The 20,259-nt window shown below is 45.1% G+C and overlaps 1 protein-coding gene across 4 annotated transcripts in view; it reads left to right on the plus strand.

The window, feature by feature from the left end:
- TSPAN18 (tetraspanin 18) overlaps positions 1-20,259 on the plus strand; it is a 129,061-nt gene that overhangs the window by 16,161 nt on the left and 92,641 nt on the right. Inside the window, exon 2 of one of the 4 annotated variants that reach the window (XM_065683361.1) lies at positions 4,814-4,878. The exons of 1 other annotated variant lie outside the window; for it this stretch is intronic. The gene's annotated coding sequence lies outside the window, so the exon portion shown is untranslated. Of the gene's footprint in view, positions 1-221; positions 246-4,813; positions 4,879-7,439; positions 7,464-20,259 lie in introns of those variants that run through there. 2 more of the 4 variants (XM_065683364.1, XM_065683363.1) reach the window with 2 other exon arrangements.

Genomic DNA, 20,259 nt, shown 5'->3' on the forward strand with positions numbered 1-20,259 from the left:
TACTGTTAAATATTAGCTGCCAGCTTACTTCCTATCTTCAAATCATCAGCGTTTTTCATTTTGCAGCTGAAGTATGGTTGCCAACACGTACCACCCTGGGGCAGCAGCAAGGGACCAGTATAAAGAGGATTGCTGCAGGGATCTCTTTGGGGTTGGTACTAGGAGGACACCAGACGAAGCAAAGTGAAGGGACTAGATAGCAGTGAGAGACTGTGGAATAGGCTTTTCCTTTCTCATTCAGCATGGTAAGTTGTTGCTTTGCTTGGGGCATCCTAAGCTATATTGGATAGGACACTGGGGAAATCAGTGTTGGGGAAAACTGTTTTGACTTGGATTGTCTTACACGATATGAAGATATAACTAGTGCATAGTGCATTAAGTATTGGGGTACTTGTGACATCTAGCATGGTTTAGCAAATTTCCTATTTGAGAAAGCATGTGTGTATTTATATATTTGGGAGAAGGAATAGATATTCTCCTCCCTCCTTTTTTTTTTCCCATCATGGCCAGTTGCCATCTGCTCACCAATCTCATTTATACTTAGAGGCTGTTTCCAGTGGACTCTTCTTTCTCATTCTTACCTTTCTCAATGGATGGATTTAGGTATTGCGAACAATACCTTTTAATAAGAAATTATTGCCACTGAAATGTTTGTGGTCTCTGGAAAAAACTCTTTTTGCTGATTTAGTTACTTGTTTTCTTGTACAAAGTATGTTTTGCTTAATCTTGGAGACTGAAGATCACCTGCATAAATACATGGCTCTTACCGTGTCCACAGTTGTTTTGCAGACAAAAATCTTAAGGTGTGCGACTGGTTCGCAATTTGTTTGCTCTTTATGTGTGTAACAAGCCTGAGCTGCATTCTTCTAACACAACCCCTTCTTCCATGCTAAAAGATGGAATTGGCAGAGGCAAAAGTAGGATTTACAGAGGAATTTATGTCCATGACATATCAACCTCACTTCAGTGGTGAAGTATGCAGTTAATCTCTGAAGATTAAATACTGAACACAAATGCAAAACAAAATCCTCTAGTTTTTCTGAAGAAACATGCCATTCAGGGTAGGGCTTTTGGATGAGCCTGTGAAACAGGTTGTTGGGCTGGATATGCTTGCATGGTGTGCAAAGGGTGTTTATTGGAAGGGGATGGGTCACGCTCTTTGACAGAAAGCAGTGCAGGTGTTTGTTTTATTTAGGGTTGCCTTGGGAGAGTAATTCCTGTGCAGAATAGAATAGAATAGGAAATGTGGGTTTCTTCCTTTTCTTTTTCTAATTGCCTGCATAATTTCAAAGCCCTAATTCTCCTTTCTATTGACTGAATGAGGAAAGAAGGGGTGCTGAAATGCTGCTTGTCAGAAAACACTGTCTAAAGCTTGCAAGGCCACATCTTCTGGCCTTGTTTGTATGTACTAGTCTGTGTTTCTGAGGTGAGAAGGGTGGTAGGAGATGCAGCCCATGATAATAAACAGGGAAAGTTCCCTGTTTGCTCAGACTAGACACATGTGCTATTTCACTATTGGAGAAATAGTGGTTTGGCATATTGGAGTTGTTATGCCCTGAGAGATTTCAGTCTTCATTGTGGCGGTAATTATTTCAACCAAGAAGCTTCATAGTTCCAGATTCCCAAGACTGAAGACACCCTGCCCCAGGTTATGCACCAGCAGGATGGGTAGGTCACATTCTGGGAAAGGGAAGGTGCTTGGTTCAAATAGCGACTTGAAGTTAGGCAGAAAGGGTATATGAACCTGTCTGCAGGTGCTCAGTCAAATTACAAGCTGTTGGATGAGCTGTGGTTGGGTCCATGTGTGGTCTTAGCCCATGGCAAATAAAAGGTTCAGCAATATAGCTGCTAAATTAAATTATCTCACATGAGCTGCAGGGGATGAGCACATGGAGAGCTACTACAGCTCGCTTGATGTACAGCCTACTGGTACTCCAGTAGTCCCTATTCTTATTGGGGTCTCCGCTTGAGTGTCTTGATGACCCAGCAATAGGTGACCCTAGCCAGTTGCTAGGAGAAGAAAGATTTAGTTGTGCCTCCTATTAGAGAATATTGCCTCTAAGTCTCACAACATTTGTAGTGTGTGGAGTTCAGGCTGTTGAGTTTGGGGTTGATGGAAAGAGAGTTTTTCAGCAACCTGCTTAAAAATACGTGTATTTTTGCCTTTTCCAGCGATTGTTGACTCCCTTGCCAGTAGGGAGGTCCTGCTCCCTGTAACAGGCACTGGTGCCAAAGATATTTTTGTTCTCTTGGGAATGTGCTTCCTGAAAGGTTCCTTTCATCTGCAGCAAATTCTTGTGCTTTAAACTCAGGAAACATTACTGGGTGTTTTTCCAGATATCTTTGAGAACTCTTTTTTAACTGAATTAAAGTTGTCCCATTCGATAGCAGATCAAGCAGCAGTGTCCTTATCTTCAGTTGCTTTGACTATAGGTTCTGTACCATTCCTAGGTACTGAATGACTTGGTCTTGCCCATGCGTTGGCATCCTGGAGCCATTCACACCTCTAGGAGAGGGGAACAAGGGCTTGCTCAGAGGGAATGTTGAATCCAAAAACTTGTCCTGATGGAGTGAACATGCCCATGGTGATGGGCAGAGCTTTTGGCAGTCCCAGTGGTTATCATCGGAGTGGTTTGGTGTTGGTGATGGAATACTGGCAGCACCACTGCAGCATTATGGGGTCCAGGTCACAGATGCTTCTATGTTCTTGTGATTTGGCTACACATCCTATTTTCTTCCATGCCAGGGCTGAAATCTCCCGTTATTGGCTGCTAAAAGCTTTTAAGCTGGAAACTGTTCCATTCCCGTCATCTCCCAGCAATCATTCCAGCTTGTCCCCCATTTTCCCCTGCTCCAGTCTTTCTCCTTTACTGGGATTTTCTGGAAGCCAAGGTCAGAATGTATTTCTTAAACATACATGAGGTTTAGCATCTGTTGTTTGCGACACAGACCATTGCACATGGAAGAATACATGTGCAAGTTCATGCGCAGCCAGCTTTCACTGCACAATGAACATGTGGTTAAATGGGAATTAGAATTAATACTGGATTTAAGGTTCTCGTAGCGGGCTGGTAATAACCTAATCTCCTCAAAGGCTGCAGGCAGGCTGGCAGCATCCAGCTCAAGGCCGTTGTTGTTTGCAAAACCTGAAAGAAATTGAATTTTGATATTAAGAACACTTTAATCAGAGCCTTTCAGGGTGGTATATGCTCTCCCAATCCCTATCTCAAACGCAGCCTTTTAATTTCTTCGGTGTATGACAGTCACCCAGGCTTCTAGCTCTGATGGGCATTTGACAGTAATATTTTTTCATTTCCTTCTGTAGGAGCTTAGGGATTCTGAGAAATGTATAAATTGCATTCCACAAGCTGATAAACCGAAGTCTCTGCATAGGCAGAGCGAGACGTGTCCATGAAGGGCAGCAAGCACGCCCCGCTTTGAAGTGTTTAGAATGCTATATGTCCTTCAGGTAAGAAGGACTCAAGAGGCCACAGAAGTGTGCAGCTCCTTGGTGTGATGTGGTCAGTGCAGTCCAGTCTGGTTTGATTGTTGCTGTGGTAGGGGTGACTGGTGAGAAATGCGTTGGTGAGTCTGTGCAGGTTATAAAATGAATCACTGCAGCTGATATTAAAGCCCATGTTGCAAGGCAACGTGTTTTAAGATGAACTGATCTTGCTTCTCCTGTTTACTGTGGCTGCAATGCAATTTTCTGTGTGCCTGGTCTGTACTGAAAGTCATTCAGTTATCTAAATAACTTGTATCTTCAATTAAACCTTGATGAAGGTAGAATTCATGCAGGCTTAGCCTTGCGTTCTCAAACAGGGCTTTTACTTCTGATTCCTTGCTTCCAGCCTTCTCTTGGATAGCAGTTTTGATAGGTTCTTGCCCAAACTTTGGGAGCTGGCAATTGCAAAATGCTTTTCCATCTGCATCACTGCTAGTGGTGCCTGGCAAAGCGGCGTGTGCTTACTGTGACTGCTTTTCCTTTGTTTTAAACCAACAGCCCATCTTTTGCAGAAGGTATCAAAGGTCTCTATAGTATGATGACGTATGCCACTGTCAAAGTCTCTCTCTGAGCCACCGAGGCTGGAAGGAGCAGAGGCTCATCGACTAGATTTGAGTGGAAAGCTTGTCCTGATGCTGTTGATACAATTCCATATCCACATTGCCGAAAAGAAAATGACTTGTCTGCAGAGGTGATGAAGAAGAGCCTTTATCTAGACCTGAATGCACTCCATCAATTTGGTTTTTTAAAAGCCTACTTATTCAGCCCTTGCCTTGATAGATTTCTTTGGATTGTTGTTTCTGCTGCTGCTGTATTAGTCCTCCTCGCTAAAGTTGCCTTTCCTCTCAGTGTTGCCTTATGCAGACCCTGTTATCAAATAATCCTGTTAATCTCCTCAGATAATCTTTAAAACACTTAGCTTCGAGCAGGACATTTTTTCTCAGGTATGAAGTTTCTTCGCATACCTAAAGTCACTCGGCTCTCAGGATGTGCCATTGAGAAGCACGCTGAAGTTTTGCCTTCCCAAGGCTCAGGCCCTACATGATGACTTGATTCAGGTTTGAGAGATGGTGACTTGATTATTGCAAATGTCTCTGCCCCCATTGTTCTCAGAGAATAAGGGAGTGTCAGAAACATTAGGTCAGTTGGAATTCAGATCTCTGCATGGGCTTGCAAGTCCCTTAAAGCACAAGTTTGCTGAAGGCAGGTTAATGGGAATGTTTCTGGTTTGCTTTGTGTTGTGTTTTAAAAGCCATAAGCCAGGCAAATCTTCGGTCTTTCAGCTCCATTTCTTCTTCTCTTCCACAGAGATTAATGGTAAGGAAAACTGGATAGAGAGAGAACCCAGAGGAGTCTGGCACCCAGCAGCAAAGGTTGGTAGAGAGATGCATGAACTGTATTAGCACAAGGTTTGGTTTGGTTAGTGAAAAGCATCCAGCTTTCCCTGACTCCAGGGCTCCTTGCAGGAGCCAAAGAACTTGGTTGAAGGCATGCAGCAATTCATGGAAGTGGCTTGTTAGCATCTTAGAACTGTTGCTTTGCTCAGTACTGGGACTCATTGTAGGGTTTGGTGTGATGTGTGGTGGGAGGTGACAAAGACTGCTTAGAACAACACTCTATGATGAGACAGTTGCGAAGCTCAGTTTTGTCTAAGCCTGTGAAAATGCAGGAGAGCGTGCATTAATGCTGTTGCTCACCAGCTGTAGCCTCCAGGAAGCAGACACAGAGTTACTGAACCCCTCTGAACAGAATTAGGGGTGAGGGGAATATCTGTGTAGCTTCACCTTGTGTTATTTGTAGAAGTAACCTGGAGAAGAGCAAGCACAGTGATAGTGTTTTGAAAACAAACAGCAACCAAACCAACCAAGAAACAAACCAACAAAACCCTCTCAGACATCAGCAGAACACGTCTACCCCATACTTCAAGAGGACTCAAGTTCTCATGCTGTCTGATTTGAACTGTGCAACTATTAGGTGCGAAAGAAGTGGCACGTTGACCTAGGCATTAGCCACTACTTCTATCCTTACACTCAGGTTAAGCACCCCTTGAAGTCAAGGAATTTTTGATGGCTGGCTTAGCCAAAGCCTTGGTATTATAAGAAAAATACTGTTCTCTGTCTCTTCTTGTAATAGCTGGTAGAGATGTATGGGTGTGAGTACACTGCTGTCTTGCTCAGGTTCCTTAGAGAGCCCAGAGCGATGGACAATGTGTCTTATGAATGCTCAGTGGTGATTTCTTATTCTTTCTTCAACTGAGTCAACTCTGTGCACAGCAATGAGGCTGACAGAGGTCCTTCACATGCACCAAGGAAGCTGTGGCTGCCCCATCCCTGGCAGTGCTCAAGGCCAGGTTGGATGGGCCTTGGAGCACCCTGCTCTAGTGGAAGGTGTCCCTGCCCGTGGCAGGGGATTGGAACTGGGTGAGCTTTAAGGTCCCTTCCAACCCAAAACATTCTGTGAGTCTATGATTTGAAGCTGTAGCTGCAAGCTAACTGCTCAGAGCGGACCCAACAGGTGATGCTGTGCTCTTCAAAGCATTTCCTGTGTTCCCTATGGAACTTCAGGCAATACCACCGCAGCCAGCACAGCTCTACCAACACTTTTTCTTTCAAGATTTCCCAGCTGCGGCCAGGAATGCACAGCCTTGTGCTTTGCTGAGTCCTGCCCAGCTCCCTGTGCTGTTGAATGTGGTGGGATGATCTGTAAACACTGCTGTGTGTTCTGATGGCAAACGCATGCAAGCTGCTCGCACAGCGTTACTCATTTATACCTCTTGCAAGCTCAGCTGCTGCTTTATCACTGCTGATAAGCGGGTGCGTGAGCTGAGACAGAGCCCTCAGCCAGAACTGAAGGCAAGGCAGGAGTCCCATGTGCATAGTTTGGGGGCAGCTCGGTTTCTTTCCTGATAAGCCTGTGCCTCTTGCGGCGGTGCAGCGTGCGCTCCTTTTAAACTGTAATCATAATCCTCTTTGCAGCCAGCGCTGCTATCCCCACAGGAAGCATTAGCAATATCACAAAGTGTGGAGACTTCATTGTTTTCCCTTAATCTGCAAAGGGAGCTGAGACAAGACAGAGGAAGCTTTAACCTATTCCGTGCCTCGGTGGTAAATAATTAGGTTTTAACCGAGTGGGAGAATGGGGGAAGCCTCTTAGTTAAGATAAAGTGAGTGCAAGGCTCACGGGCTTATCTTGCTCTGTGGAATTCGGGGAAGGACGTGTCCTTGAATTCGCCTGTCTGGCTGGTGTGCCCTGGTTTTGTGTTTAGGGGGAATGAGTCTAATAGAGCTGCCCTAAGCGATTGCTGGGTATAAGGCACCTCTTGCCAGGAAACGTGGTAGTTATGTTTCTGCTTAAGGTCCTTGAACATTTAAGGTCCTTGAACAAAAGGCTGTGGATGCTTAATAACGTGGAAATATGGTGGGTGGGATATGGAGAAGATTAATAGGGCTGACTAATCAAGGAGAGAAATGCCAAGGACAAGGTGGCAGTAAAGAGAAGCAGAGCAGGAAAAGCAGCCTGTTTCAGCCATGTTAAAGTTAACTTAGTCAACACTGACCGTTCTGGAGTACACATAAGCTGTGTCTGCTGAATCACAGGGTCATAGAACGTCTTCAGTTGGAAAGGACCTTAAGATCATCCACTTCCAACGCTGCTATGATGTGCAGGGATGCCTCACACTAGACCATGTTGCCCAGTGTGACTCTAAGGTGTGTTGGAGGGCAAGTCCGCGTGCTGTGCAAGTGCTGCCTAGACCCCAACCCATCATGAGGATGGACTTGCTTGTGGGTGGGAATTCTCTTTGGGTCAATGCTTTACAATCACAACCTTCTCTTCGCAAGCTGCCTGCTGTTAAAATCTTTCTTGTCACACCTACAAAGGGAAAGCAGAAGTGGGACTGAAGTGGAGGTGTCCTGGCCTAGCGCAGTGGGGCGCAGATTCGGTGCACAGATCTGCCATGGTGAGCAGTCCGCTTGCGCGTGGGGAAGTCCTCTAATCAGTGATAGGACAAGGGGCAATGGGTGTAAACTGGAACATAGGAAGTTCCACGTTAACATCAGGAAGAACTTCTTTACTGTAAGAGTGACAGAGCACTGGAACAGGTTGCCCAGGGGGGTTGTGGAGTCTCCTACACTGGAGATATTCAAGGCCCGCCTGGACAAGTTCCTATGTGATGTACTGTAGGTTACCCTGCTCTTGCAGGGGGGTTGGACTAGATGATCTTTTGAGGTCCCTTCCAACCCTTGGGATTCTGTGATTCTGTGATTCTGTGAATCCAAAACATGACAGGAGCAGTGGAGCAAAACAAAAGCCTCTCAAAAATAGCATGAGATAAGGATCTGGAGAATTTGCTTTTTATTTCTCTCAAGAGTCCCTGGAGACTTCTTTTAAGGGAAGAAATGCAGCTTCCAAGGTTGAGCCGCCTTTTTTCCCCCCTCTTTTTCCCCACACTTCAAAGGCAGTCAGCTGAGAGCTTCTTAGGAATGTTACATCTGTTCAGAGCAAACGTGGCTCCGAGCGAAGGCGCTTTTTCCTCTTCCAAAGCGCCTGAAGTTTGTACATGAATATCCTTGAGAGTGTGGTAAACAAGACACAACCTCAGTGGGGATGGATGGCGCGCAGCAGGGAAGGGTGCGGAGCCAGCAAGTGGGAGCGGTTTTCTGCAGAGGCATTTAGTTGAAACACAAGTTTCATTTTCCTCCTGCCTTAATAGAAAAGCTTTTGATGTCTGGGCCTTTAAATAAGAATTGATTTGGAAGTTGGAACTTGAGCAAATGGGCTGAAACGCGAACTCCAAATGCTGCCTGCTCCTCCTCGAGCTCTTAGCTCGTGTTAGCTTTGTACCTGCTGACACATCGTCTTTTCTTCTTATTAAATAGCTTGTCCTTTCGCTTTCAATTTGTACCAAACAGCGAAATCAAACGGTTTTGTTTTCCAGCTTCTAACTATTCCTTCGCTGACTGATCCAAAGCCCCTTCATCGCCAACAGGCTTTAGATCAGGCACTTCATATGGCACTGCAAGCAGGTGGGCTTAAGGGACTGGACCTAGTTTAGCACCACTCTGCCTATACTAGGTGGGAATTTAGAGCAGATTTTGATGAGAGCTGGTGTGTGGCATTGCTGAGGACGTTTGGAAATCCTCCCCAGTGTAGGGCTCGAGGACAGGATCAGCTCTCAGGCAGGCGTTGTGCATAACTGCCTCTTCACATCTCCGAAGTGTAACTGAACTGCAAATGGTTTTCACACCAATTATTTCCCTCTTGCTTTTGAATAGAACTAGGAAGGGGGGTGTGTGTGTGTGTTTATCCCATTTCCCTGGTGCAGCTGAAACTCAGAGCAGCAAGCTTGCGCTGGAGCTGTTGTTTCCCTCTGCACATTTCCCCCAAGGAGTCCAAGGAGTGTGAGATTTGTGATTCAGTGTGTGGCTTTGTCACATGCAGGCTCAGGCTGAAGCTGATAGAAATCTTGGTGCTGCCTCACTTGAAGTTGGGTGAGTGTGTTTCGTTTATTGCTTTTGTGGGGTTTTCTTTTAAACAAGGCTTCTTAAATGAAGAAGAGCAATATTTAAGCTTCTGAGTAAATAAGCAGAGAACCCTGGCTTCATCTTGACTAATCTGTTTAACCTTCATCAGCCCAAATATTTACTCGAGGCATTAAGTATCCGGGCAGTGTCATTCTGATGCTAAAATTCACGCACTGAGAATGCTGTAGATTGACTAATCCTGCAGAATTCCAGAAATCCCTGTCTGTATAAATAAACTTCTTATACGAAGGATTATAACTAAATAAATGCGGAGAATTCAGATCAGCGAGGCAGAGGTATAGCAGCTGGCCCTCTTCTTGCGCTGCTTGCTTATGTATTTTTATAAGGATATTCTTCTTAGTCTAAATAGATGTGTAAAGAAAAGTGCAAATATTGAAGCACGATGCTGTCAAATAGTGCAGGAGGAAAGCTTACCTCTCTGGCTCTTTCTAGCAACTTTTCCTCTATCAGTTTTCCAGTTGCCATCAGCTTGATTCACCCAGGCTGTTGAGATTGTGGTTCTTTCTGGGCACGGCATTCCTGGTGAATCTGGGGTTTGTAGGTCTTTGTCAAAACCTGTTTGTAGAGGTTTGGCATAAGCGCCCTCCTGAGCAGTTTGGCTTTTATCCTGCTACTGTATTATTTATCCTGTCTTTGTGAGATTTAAATCCTGATTTACCTGGGATCCTTATCTCAGCGAGGTTCTGTTATTACCCCTCGATGGTGCTCTATCTGTTACTGGACATTGTTCCAAGAAGTGAAGGCTGTAAACAAGCAGGGGAAAGGGGTTAGTTGGGCTGTTGTAAAGGCAACAACTAAAAAGATAGGGATCAAGTTAGAGAAGTAAAATCAAAAGTGTTTGAGGACTTTCCAGCAGCATAGTTCATAAGGTTCATGGGAAGCTAATGTGTACTGTGCTATCGTAGACTGCAAAAATGAAGTAGGAGGAAGGACAGCAGGATGGAATTGTTACCTATCAACAGGCAAGGGTCCCAGGCAATCGTAACCACTGCTTTTTGCTTATAAGATTCTCTGAAACAGTAGTAAACTACTCAACCTGCTGTAGTAGAAGGTGTCCCTGCCCATGGCAGGGAGTTGGAACTGGATGAGCTTTAAGGTCCCTTCCAACACAAACCATTCTATGCGAACCAGAAGGAAGAAGTTGCCTGGCTGCTGTGTTGTCAGGAAGATGTCTAGCCCTGAACCTGTGGTGTTCTAGCAGAACATTCTCCCTGCTTGAAAAGGACCAGGAAGGGAAGAATTGCACCTCACTTTACTTGACTACATGCTCCTTAGGGAAATTCCTTTTCTGCCCCATGCTGGGTGAGTCAGTCCTTTTAACACTGTATCTGGGAAAGAATCACTGCAGCTATGCGGCTAATCTCATTTCTGTCCTCAGATAAGATTGTTATCGGAGTAATTGTCTGTTTGCTCCCTTTCCTAAGTCTAATCAGAGTGGACCGTGCCGGTACCTCCTGGGGTAGAGGAACTTGGATGTTGATTGCTCTCAAAAGAAAGAGAAAATCCTCAGTGTATATTTAACTTAAACTTCAGTTTTCTTAGATATTCACAGGGAAAATCAACTGGGAATAACTTGCTCAGGCTTGTCCTGCGCATTTCACAGTCATATATTGGTTCTGGTTTGAAATCTAAGTTCAGGCAGGCAAGTTCATGTAGCGCATGCTGTGGTGAGGCTTTCAAAAGATAGTGCTATGCACCGGGGGAACTGGTACTTTCCCAAGCCCTGGGATAGAGCAAGTTCATGTCTGCAGAGAATGCATCTAGTTAGATGCTGGGGTTCCAGCCAGCAAATGATTCTGAACAATTAGTGCCTTTTCCCTTCTTTCAAAGCAAATTACGGGGGTGGGTGGATTTTGCTGGTGGGTATAAAGGACACTCAAAGATACTGCTTTTTCATCTATCCTTCAAGTTGAGACTAGAGCTTTTCTCTTGATGTGTTTACCTGAGGAAGGGTATGTACTGTTCGGTTTGTTTCTAGTGGTGAGCAAACCATAGTAATGCAGCACTCCAGAGAGATACAGAAATGCTGCGTGCTCCTCCTGTGATATGGGTGAGGAAGACATATAAGTACCATGGACTGCTATGGTAGTTGCTAAAGCAGGGCTGTATGGATAGAATAGAATCATAGAATCAACAAGGTTGGAAAAGATCTTTAAGATCACCAAGTCCAGTCTTTACTCCAATGTAAGATAAGGAGGTCTGTGCTAAAATCAGAGTCTCCAGTAGCTGATTTAGTAGACCTCACTTGGAGTATTGTGTACAGTTCTGGTGTCCTCAACATAAAAAGGACATGGAACTGCTGGAACAAGTCCAGAGGAGGCCACGAGGATGATCAGGGGACTGGAGCACCTCCCGTATGAAGACAGGCTGAGGAAGTTGGGGCTGTTCAGCCTGGAGAAGAGAAGGCTGCATGGAGACCTCATAGCAGCCTTCCGGTATCTGAAGGGGGGCTATAAGAATGCTGGTGAGGGACTCTTCATTAGGGAGTGTAGTGACAGGACAAGGGGTAATGGATTAAAACTTAAACAGGGGAAGTTTAGATTGGATATAAGGAAGAAATTCTTTACTGTGAGGGTGGTGAGGCACTGGAATGGGTTGCCCAGGGAGGTTGTGAATGCTCCATCCCTGGTGGTGCTCAAGGCCAGGTTGGAAAGAGCCTTTGGGACATGGTTTAGTGAGAGGTGTCCCTGCCCATGGCAGGGGGGTTGGAACTGGATGACCTTAAGGTCGTTTCCAATCCCAACTATTCTATGACTCTGTAATTCTATGTGATTTCTGGTCTGGATTACCTTCTCCCAGCTCCAACTGCCAGGCCAGTATGAAAAGCAAAACATGATCCTGCCCTTAGTGGTGTTTCTGCTGTAGAGATGTTGTCTGGGTCTGTCAGACCTGAATCCCTTGATACCTTAATGAAGCTCTATAGCTTTCAAGTGATATCTAAAGCAAACTTAAAGGGTAAGGTCATACCGCTGAAGAGAGTGCTCATAGCTGCTGAACTTGCATGCCTTGTGTGTGAGAACCACTGAGACTGTCTGATTCAATCAGGCTTAAAAGGTGTTGAATGAAATGCGTTCTTTCAAGCACATGTAAAAGTCATCTTGGGGACCTTGAAATGGGGATGGCCACAGCTGCTTCTAGCCTAATGCGGCTTGGCGTGCTTAGTGAGGATATTCCCTACAACTTTTATTGCATAGTTTGCTGCTTCCTGCTCCATTAGGCTTCAAATCACTAATTGCAATGGTAGCTTCATGGCTGTAGTGTCCCTTTTAGAAGGGACCATAACCACTTTATATTTGCTGAATGACTTAGCTGATGGTGCTCTCCGGTTTACAAGGAGGGAAACAGAACTGTAGAAAGAGGAGGAAAAGACGTATGAAGAGGTGTAAAAGCTGATTTTTTTTTTTACCCTTGACTGTACTGCATTGAGGCAATGCCGGGGAGTGTTTAGGAAAGTGCTTCTGGAACTGGAAGTAATACAGCTGCATCACAGTGATTAGTAAACAGAGCTCTGAGCAGGTAGAATGAAGTGTCCAGAGTGCTGCAGTGATGCTGGAGCAGCTCTGCTCTGGAGCCAGGCTGAGAGAGCTGGGCTGGGGCAGCCTGGAGAAGAGAAGGCTCCTGAAGGGGAGACCTTAAAGCAGCTCCAGTGCCTAAAGGGGATACAGGAAACCTGGAGAGGGGCTTGGGACAAGGGCCTGTAGGGACAGGCCAAGGGGAATGGCTTGAACCTGCCCGAGGGGAGACTGAGATGAGCTCTTAGGCAGAAGCTCTTCCCTGTGAGGGTGCTGAGGCGCTGGCACAGGGTGCCCAGAGAAGCTGTGGCTGCCCCATCCCTGGCAGTGTTCAAGGCCAGGCTGGATGGGGCTTTAAGCAAGCTGCTCTAGTGGAAGGTGTCCCTGCCCGTGGCAGGGGTTGGAACTGGATGAGCTTTAAGGTCCTTCCAACACAAACCTGTCCGTGATTCCACAATTGGATGTGTGGCTTCATCTGGGTTTTGTTGTGGTTATGTTTTGCATTTTTTTTCACTTGAAGTGTATTTTTGGCAGACTTTGGCCCTTTAACGGGCTCTCATGCTATCAAGCCCCCCAGCTATGCATACATAAAATGTGCTTTGTTGTCTGGATTACAGTTTGGTGTTCACTTTCTCTGCGAGCAGTTCGTATTCCAGAATCTTGTCTCCAGCTGTTCTTTTTCTGTAATGGCACTGAAGCCTGTGTTGTGATTTACTTTGCTGCTTCTGCAGGCGTAGCACTTGGGAGCCATCCTGATTCGCTGTGTCACTCCCCATTGTTGGGGTGTTGATGGTGAGGTTGTACATTAAGGAGCTGTTGGCTGATTGATGAACAGCATGTTTTTGGAGGCTGGAGCAGATTTTTCTGGGGGGGCTAATGAGCTGTAGCCTCTGCCTGCTCCCATTTCCCAGTGGTAGCCCCATGCAGTTTCTGCAGCAGACAATGCAACCATGTGCCTTACCTCATTCAGCTGCATCTGCCTTATTTAATGCTGCACTCAAGTCTGTCACCCATGGTACTGCTTATTCAGTGCATAATCACTATTTTGAAGCCATAACTTTAATCATAGAATCCCAGACTCGTTTGGTTTGGAAGGGACCTTAAATCCCATCCAGTTCCAACCCCTGCCATGGGCAGGGACACCTTCCACTAGAGCAGCTTGCTCCAAGCCCCTGTGTCCGACCTGGCCTTGAACACTGCAGGGATGGGGCAGCCACAGCTTCTCTGGGCACCCTGTGTCACCGCACTCAGAGTGAAGAATCATTCAATTATTAACAATATGTTTTAGCATGCAAGTATTACTTGCATATTGCAGATGATAAAACATTCAAGTCCTAAACCCTGGAAATTCCTATTAATGTATATGTGTAAAAATATTTGACTGCATTTGGATAGAAGGTGGTAATAATATAGGGATGCTGGGGAGGGTCTCTTCATCAGGGACTGTAGTGACAGCACAAGGGGTAATGGGTTAAAACTTAGACAGGGGAAGTTTAGATTGGATATAAGGAGGAAGTTCTTTCCTGTTAGGGTGGTGACGCACTGGAATGGGTTGCCCAGGGAGGTTGTGAGTGCTCCATCCCTGGCAGTGTTCAAGGCCAGGTTGGACGAAGCCTTGGGTAACATGGTTTAGTGTGAGATGTCCCTGTCCGTGGCAGGGGGGTTGAAACTGGATGATCTTGAGGTCCTTTCCAACTCTAACTATTCTATGATTCTGTAATAACTACCCAGCAATAGACCTAAAGGAACAGGACAACCAGGATATGTCATGGTTGGTGTTCTAGTCCCTTCATGCTGTACCGTGTACTGACCCACTGGTTTACAGAATGTTGAGTCACAGATCATACAATCATAGAATCACAGAATAGTTAGGGTTGGAAAGGACCTTAAGATCATCCAGCTCTGATTTCAGCTCTCGCTGCCTTTGAGATCTGTACCTGAACAAGGACTTTGGTCACCCCCTTTAATAACAAAAATTGACAGCTAGCTTCCCAAGGGCTTTTTGCTTCATATTTGCTGCTGCTTCCCATCATTAACAACAGTGAAGTGGCGTGGGGTGAAAATCAGGTCTAATTTGGGAGCTTGATTGCCTGTGTAATAAGCTTCTCTGTTATTCTTTGGCAGGAGAAACAGCTAATATAAATTTTTTGCTGCCACTTCTGCATGGGCCATATAACACCATCCAGGTTAATCCCGCAAAATTATGTTCCATTATAAATCTCTCTTCACAGATGAAGTGGGTGCAATTAGGCAGAGAGGTCCAGAACCATTATAACAAACACGAAAGAAGCTCTGAAGGACAAAAGCAGGCTGCCTGCGCATCACAAAGTGGTGTACGTAGCACATTGCCAGTCACCTCCAGAAGACAGAAGTTCCTTGGCCACAGTGAGATTGTTTGGCAGTGACAATATGTTCTGAGTTGTCCAAGTTCAAGTTCTACCTTTTTGTGAGCACAAGGTGTAGGATCTTAGGAGTAATTTGAGGTTATTTATGTCATTTCTCCCTCATTTCTTTTCTTCCAAGTACACACAGAATATTTAATGTTGTTATTCCTGCCTGAGCCCTGGGAAATCAGAAAAGATCATCAAGACCCTGGTAATAGGCTGACAAAATCCCCAGCATATTCAATTAGAGATTATTCTTTTGATGTTTAGGTTGATTTTGATGCTTGTTTTTGATGCTCTTGTTCAGTATACAGAAGGTTACCCAACTTCCCTGCTTTCATGGATGTCAAAGACCCTCAAGGTTTAAATGTACTACTGTGGTTAAATTGCTTTAATTTCTTTTTAAGTTTAATGTTAAATTATTTTTGGCTATGGAAAATGGAACTGCCACCCCAGCTGTAACATTCTGGCTATGATGGGCAGGGCTGTACAATGACTGACTTTCTACACCTCATTTAGAAACCCAGCTTATAACTGGTGCCTGCTGAAAGCTCGTTCCTGCCCCTTTCTGGATGGACATGATAGCAAGTGACTTAGGTCCTGTGATTTTGCCTTAGTTTCTTTGGGATGCTGAGCAAACGCTATCAAGTCAACATTGAGAATGACACAGGCTATGCAGAGAAGTGAGAAGTTTGTTCCAACCCAATGAATAGGGAGATTCTCCTATTAGAAGTCCCATAAAAGATATGATGTGTGGAGCTGCATATATTGAGGTTTATCTGCATGTTTCTGAGCATGAAGCTTTAGTGACATTGAAAATCAGTTTAGTAGTCGTTCAACTAAACTTTAGTCAGGTCAAACTTTTTTGGTCAAAGTTGGTGATTTTTGTTTTCTGTTCACTGTCTGCAGTCTGAAAGGTTTTATTTTCAGAAACATTTCGTTTGAATTTGATGGAATTCATTAGAGAAAATCTGCAAAACTTTCACATTAAATGAATCTCTGCTCACATAGCAGTCAAACGTGTTACAATCACAGGGATGGGGTGCACATGATGAGCTGCATCCAGTTTTTATCATGAAAAGCTCGACATAGCAGTATGGTTTGCTGCAGAAGGTCACTTTTTGTTCAGATCTGTCCTGTTAAGTAAAGGGGGGAAATATTTTGAGAGCTGCCTGCACACAGGGTGCGACTGTTCTACATATCAATCGTTTGCTGCCTTGCTAAATTCACCTGTCCAAAGGGTAAATAGCTACCTGGTACACTATTGGCTCTATCCTCTTCCATGACAAGAGGAGATGCGTATTCTCCTCTGACTTGCACAACCTTCTGTGAGCTTGTGTATCCTTCAGGCTGCTGTGTTCTTGGAGCTGTGCAATGAATAATCACTTACTGCATGGAGCCCAACATATCTGATCCTTCTTGAGCATTGTGTGGCTGCTGATTGCAAGGGAGCCTTCTAGACTCCTCTTGTGGTGTTGTGCCAAGTACCAGCGGGAGCTTACAGCACTTGATTACAGGCAGCATGTGTTGTTCTTCCCCAGTGTTCCCATGTTTTCTCAAAGTGTATTCTCCAAACATGCTAAAATGTCTAAGGAAGGGGTCAAAGTGCTTGCAATGTTGGAGTAAAACAGGGGTGAGGTCACCACCCACTTCTTACTATTGCCAATAATGAGTTATTGCATCATTCGTCAGCTACATGTGAGAAAAGGGTAGGGAAGCAAACTGAGGGTTTTGTAGATGATAGAATCTCCAACTGTGGCACTGAACCATGGAGTGAAATGCGAATGAACAATGCATTGACGTCAGGCTGTCTTGATGTGACTGAGAGACGTTGTGTCTGGGAATACAAGAACTGGAATAAATCACTAACTGGGTCTTAACAGCCATGGTAGTTTTGGCCTCATTTCTGAACTTGGAGATAGACAAAGAATGCAACGCAGCATCTCGTTTTCAAATGTGTGACCAACCACTAACAGGATCCTAACACGTGCTGGAGTCTACAGAGATAGAAGTCTTGACAAGCTTCAAAACAATGAATTACACTCGACAGCTGATGCTGGAATACGGGCCACGCTTAACCACAGGAATGGTTTTCTCCTCCTGCTGTACCAGAACAACTTCAGGCTGCTGTTTGGGGTGGCAGAGAGAATTCAGCTGCTTCGCACACCAGACAGCTTGAGCAGCGAATAGCTACCATACGCAGAATCCATCGTCTCTCGTGAGGGATGTGACTGGGAAGTAGCTGACTTCTGAAAACAAGCTCTCTGCAGATACTTCTTCCCACCCAACAACAAAGGTCTTGTTTGGGAATGCTTTTTGGCAGCGGTCCTTGTGACCCCCCTGGGAAACACACTGTGCATTTGACTTGCACTCACCAAAGGAAAGAGCGAAAGTAACACAGCTGTAGTGATTTACTACCAAGTTTTGAGGCTAATTGCCTCATATGTTTAATTAATAACTGACACATTCTGTCCCTCAAAGAGCTTGGAGAACTTCCATCTGGACCCCTAGTGATTACAGCCTGGAAGCCATCCCTGTAATTAAGGAGCGGGCTATAGGAGGCCTGTTCCCATTATGGGCAATTATTGTGCTTGCTACTTTTTCCTCCTTTCTTATGAAAGGACTGAGAAAAAAGGTCTCAAAGACTAATCTGACATAAAACCCTGACTGAAGAGGTGCTTTGTGCTACCCCGGGATAGAGTGATGGGGTTATGTTTTGGTGCCAGCACTCTTTCTTTCAACAGGCTGCCAGGAAGCAGGTTCTCCAAACAGCAAAATGTGTCCTGCACCACATTTGTTGGTCAATATTAATCGCCAATGCAAGAAGCAGAGTTTTCCCAAGAACTGGGCAACTGGATATTTGCACTGTTACTCCTCCATCTCTCCCAGCTTCAGACATTCACTAGGTTTGACTTGACAGCTGCTCATCTGCGAAGGATCCGGCTGGCTCGGAAACCCTCGGAGCAGAGGATGCTGTGTCTTTAAGCCTTCCATACAGTGCTGAAATGTTATGACAAGAGCATCTCACAGGGGGATGCGGTTTCCATGGCAACCCCACACTGTAAGATAAGCAAACTGGATCTCTATTTTTTTTTCTTTTACCCTGAGAGGTTCAAGAGCAAGGAAAAGGAATGAGGCGATCTGTCAGCGGGCGAGACTTGAAAAGAGGAAACCATGTCCATTAATCCTGCAGCCCTGGCTGCTTTGTGTTTTAATTAGCGAGTGTTATTATGGCAGAGAGCACGGACGCCTCACCCTGTTGTGGGGTTTTGAGGGCTTTTTTGTTTGTTTCTTTCTTTATATCTCCAATTAAAAATAAAGGGGGGGGGGGGGGGGGAGAAGCTTTACTAGGGCGTTAAATGAAGGTCTGAATTGAAGAGCCTCAGGATCTTTGTTTCTAGAGCTCGTATCCCAAGCCAGGGATGAGAAGTGTAGCGTGGCTGGTAGGAATGAATTTGCCACTCTCAAATTGAGAGTACAACTTGGATTTGTTCGTCTGTCTTGCCACTGATATTCAGCAGAAATGGCAGTCCACCATACTCTTGTGTCCTGCATACATACCCGTGGCAATGTGAAGTGAAGAAGTAGGGTTGTGACTTGCTTTTGTCCTCCCAGCCTGCCCGGAGGCATTATGTGTTACAGACCTATGCTGCTTTCCCCTGCCATTGTTTTGGGGTAGTTGATACCTTTCGGATAAGTAGTTACCCTTATGTGAGAAATCCTTCACTACCCAAATCACAGAGTCCCAGACAGGTTTGAGTTGGAAGGGAACTTAAAACTCACCCAGTTCCAACCCCTGCCACGGGCAGGGACCCCTTCCACTGGAGCAGCTTGCTCCAAGCCCCCGTGTCCAACCTGGCCTTGAACACTGCCAGGGATGGGGCAGCCACAGCTTCTCTGGGCACCCTGTGCCAGCGCCTCAGCACCCTCACAGGGAAGAACTTCTGTCTAATATCTGATCCAAACCTATCCCCTTTCAGTTTAAATGTCACCACTTGTGCGAATACTGAGAGAGTCAACAACATAATGACAAGGAGAGGGAATGCTTCAGCCTGTAGTGACAAGGCAAGCTCCCATCCAAGCTGAGATGGCATCTTAGTAATAAGAGAATCTTTTGGTAGCAGCTAGTGCACCAGCTGGGTAGGAAACTGTGCTGGTCTTGTAAGTGTGTTGCGCGTAGGAGTTTATTATGGAAAATATTTTGACAACCTTTATTATTTCCAAACACTTTTATGTGTCACCAGAAAATTAAAGTAAATGTTAGCCCAACAGCAGTCCTGTCTGCGTAGTTTCCATGTCCATCCTTTCTGGAGTACTGCAGGGAATTAAAGCCCGCTGTAAATCTTCATGTGGAATGAGAAGTAAATGGTTCTAATCCTTTGAGAAAGGAATATATCAAAGGTGTTCTTCACTAGTTTTGAATAAGCAGCAGTATCTCAGCCTGTTTTTCAGGGATTGGTGCTTTCAAGGAATTCTCACAAATGGAGTTCCTCTGACTTTCCTACCAATGTCTTCTTCAATGCTCTTCCACTGTGATTTGTCTCTTTTGGGGTGTTGCTTGTTAGGGAGCAAAGTCAAAATGCAGTAGTGGCATCTGCTCCTCTGCTAGTTTGGATGTTTTCCACAGTGCATGGGATGGAGAACAAACTTTCTATTTCAGCACCAGGTATGGTGGGTTTTTAAGGGAGATATCTGTGTCCATTTCCCTCTCTAGCCTCTCACCCATCAAATACTACATTTCTTTGGTCTTATCACTTTGCTCTGCCTTGCTCTGCCATTAGCTTTTCTGGGGATTTCACAATTCACGAGCCCAGCACATAGCATGGAGTTGCTATTCTTTATCTGGTACATAATAAAGGTTTTGGGATTTCCATTTCCCTGCAGTTTTTACCCCTTGTATTCTCTCCTGTTTCTCTTCTGCCCAGGCCAAAGCAGGCATCAGTATCTTGCATAAACCAGGAGATAAATTTCATAGCTAAATACTGATATTCTGTGAAGAGCATTTTTAATTGTCACTCAAGTGATGGAAATGCATCAGTAGAAAGGTTTGAAAGTCAGCGGCATCAGCTGGAGCAAGGCAATGCTTGTGCTAATGTACCTTACAGTGAAGAAGCTTAGGGCTTGCACTCTATAGTAGCTGTGCTTCCACATGCCTTTACTGCCAGTGACTCTGGGTATTCTGCAAGAAATCTGACCAGCTAAAGGAATAAATGATGGAAGACACCACTGGTAACACATGTCCCTATGTGTGAGAGCTCTTCCATCAGGTTCAGCATGGACAGCCTTCATCGTTTTCCACCCTCCTTTGCCCACCC

This window comes from Lathamus discolor, chromosome 6, assembly GCF_037157495.1.
Source record: "Lathamus discolor isolate bLatDis1 chromosome 6, bLatDis1.hap1, whole genome shotgun sequence".
In the NCBI taxonomy this organism is placed as follows: domain Eukaryota; kingdom Metazoa; phylum Chordata; class Aves; order Psittaciformes; family Psittacidae; genus Lathamus; species Lathamus discolor.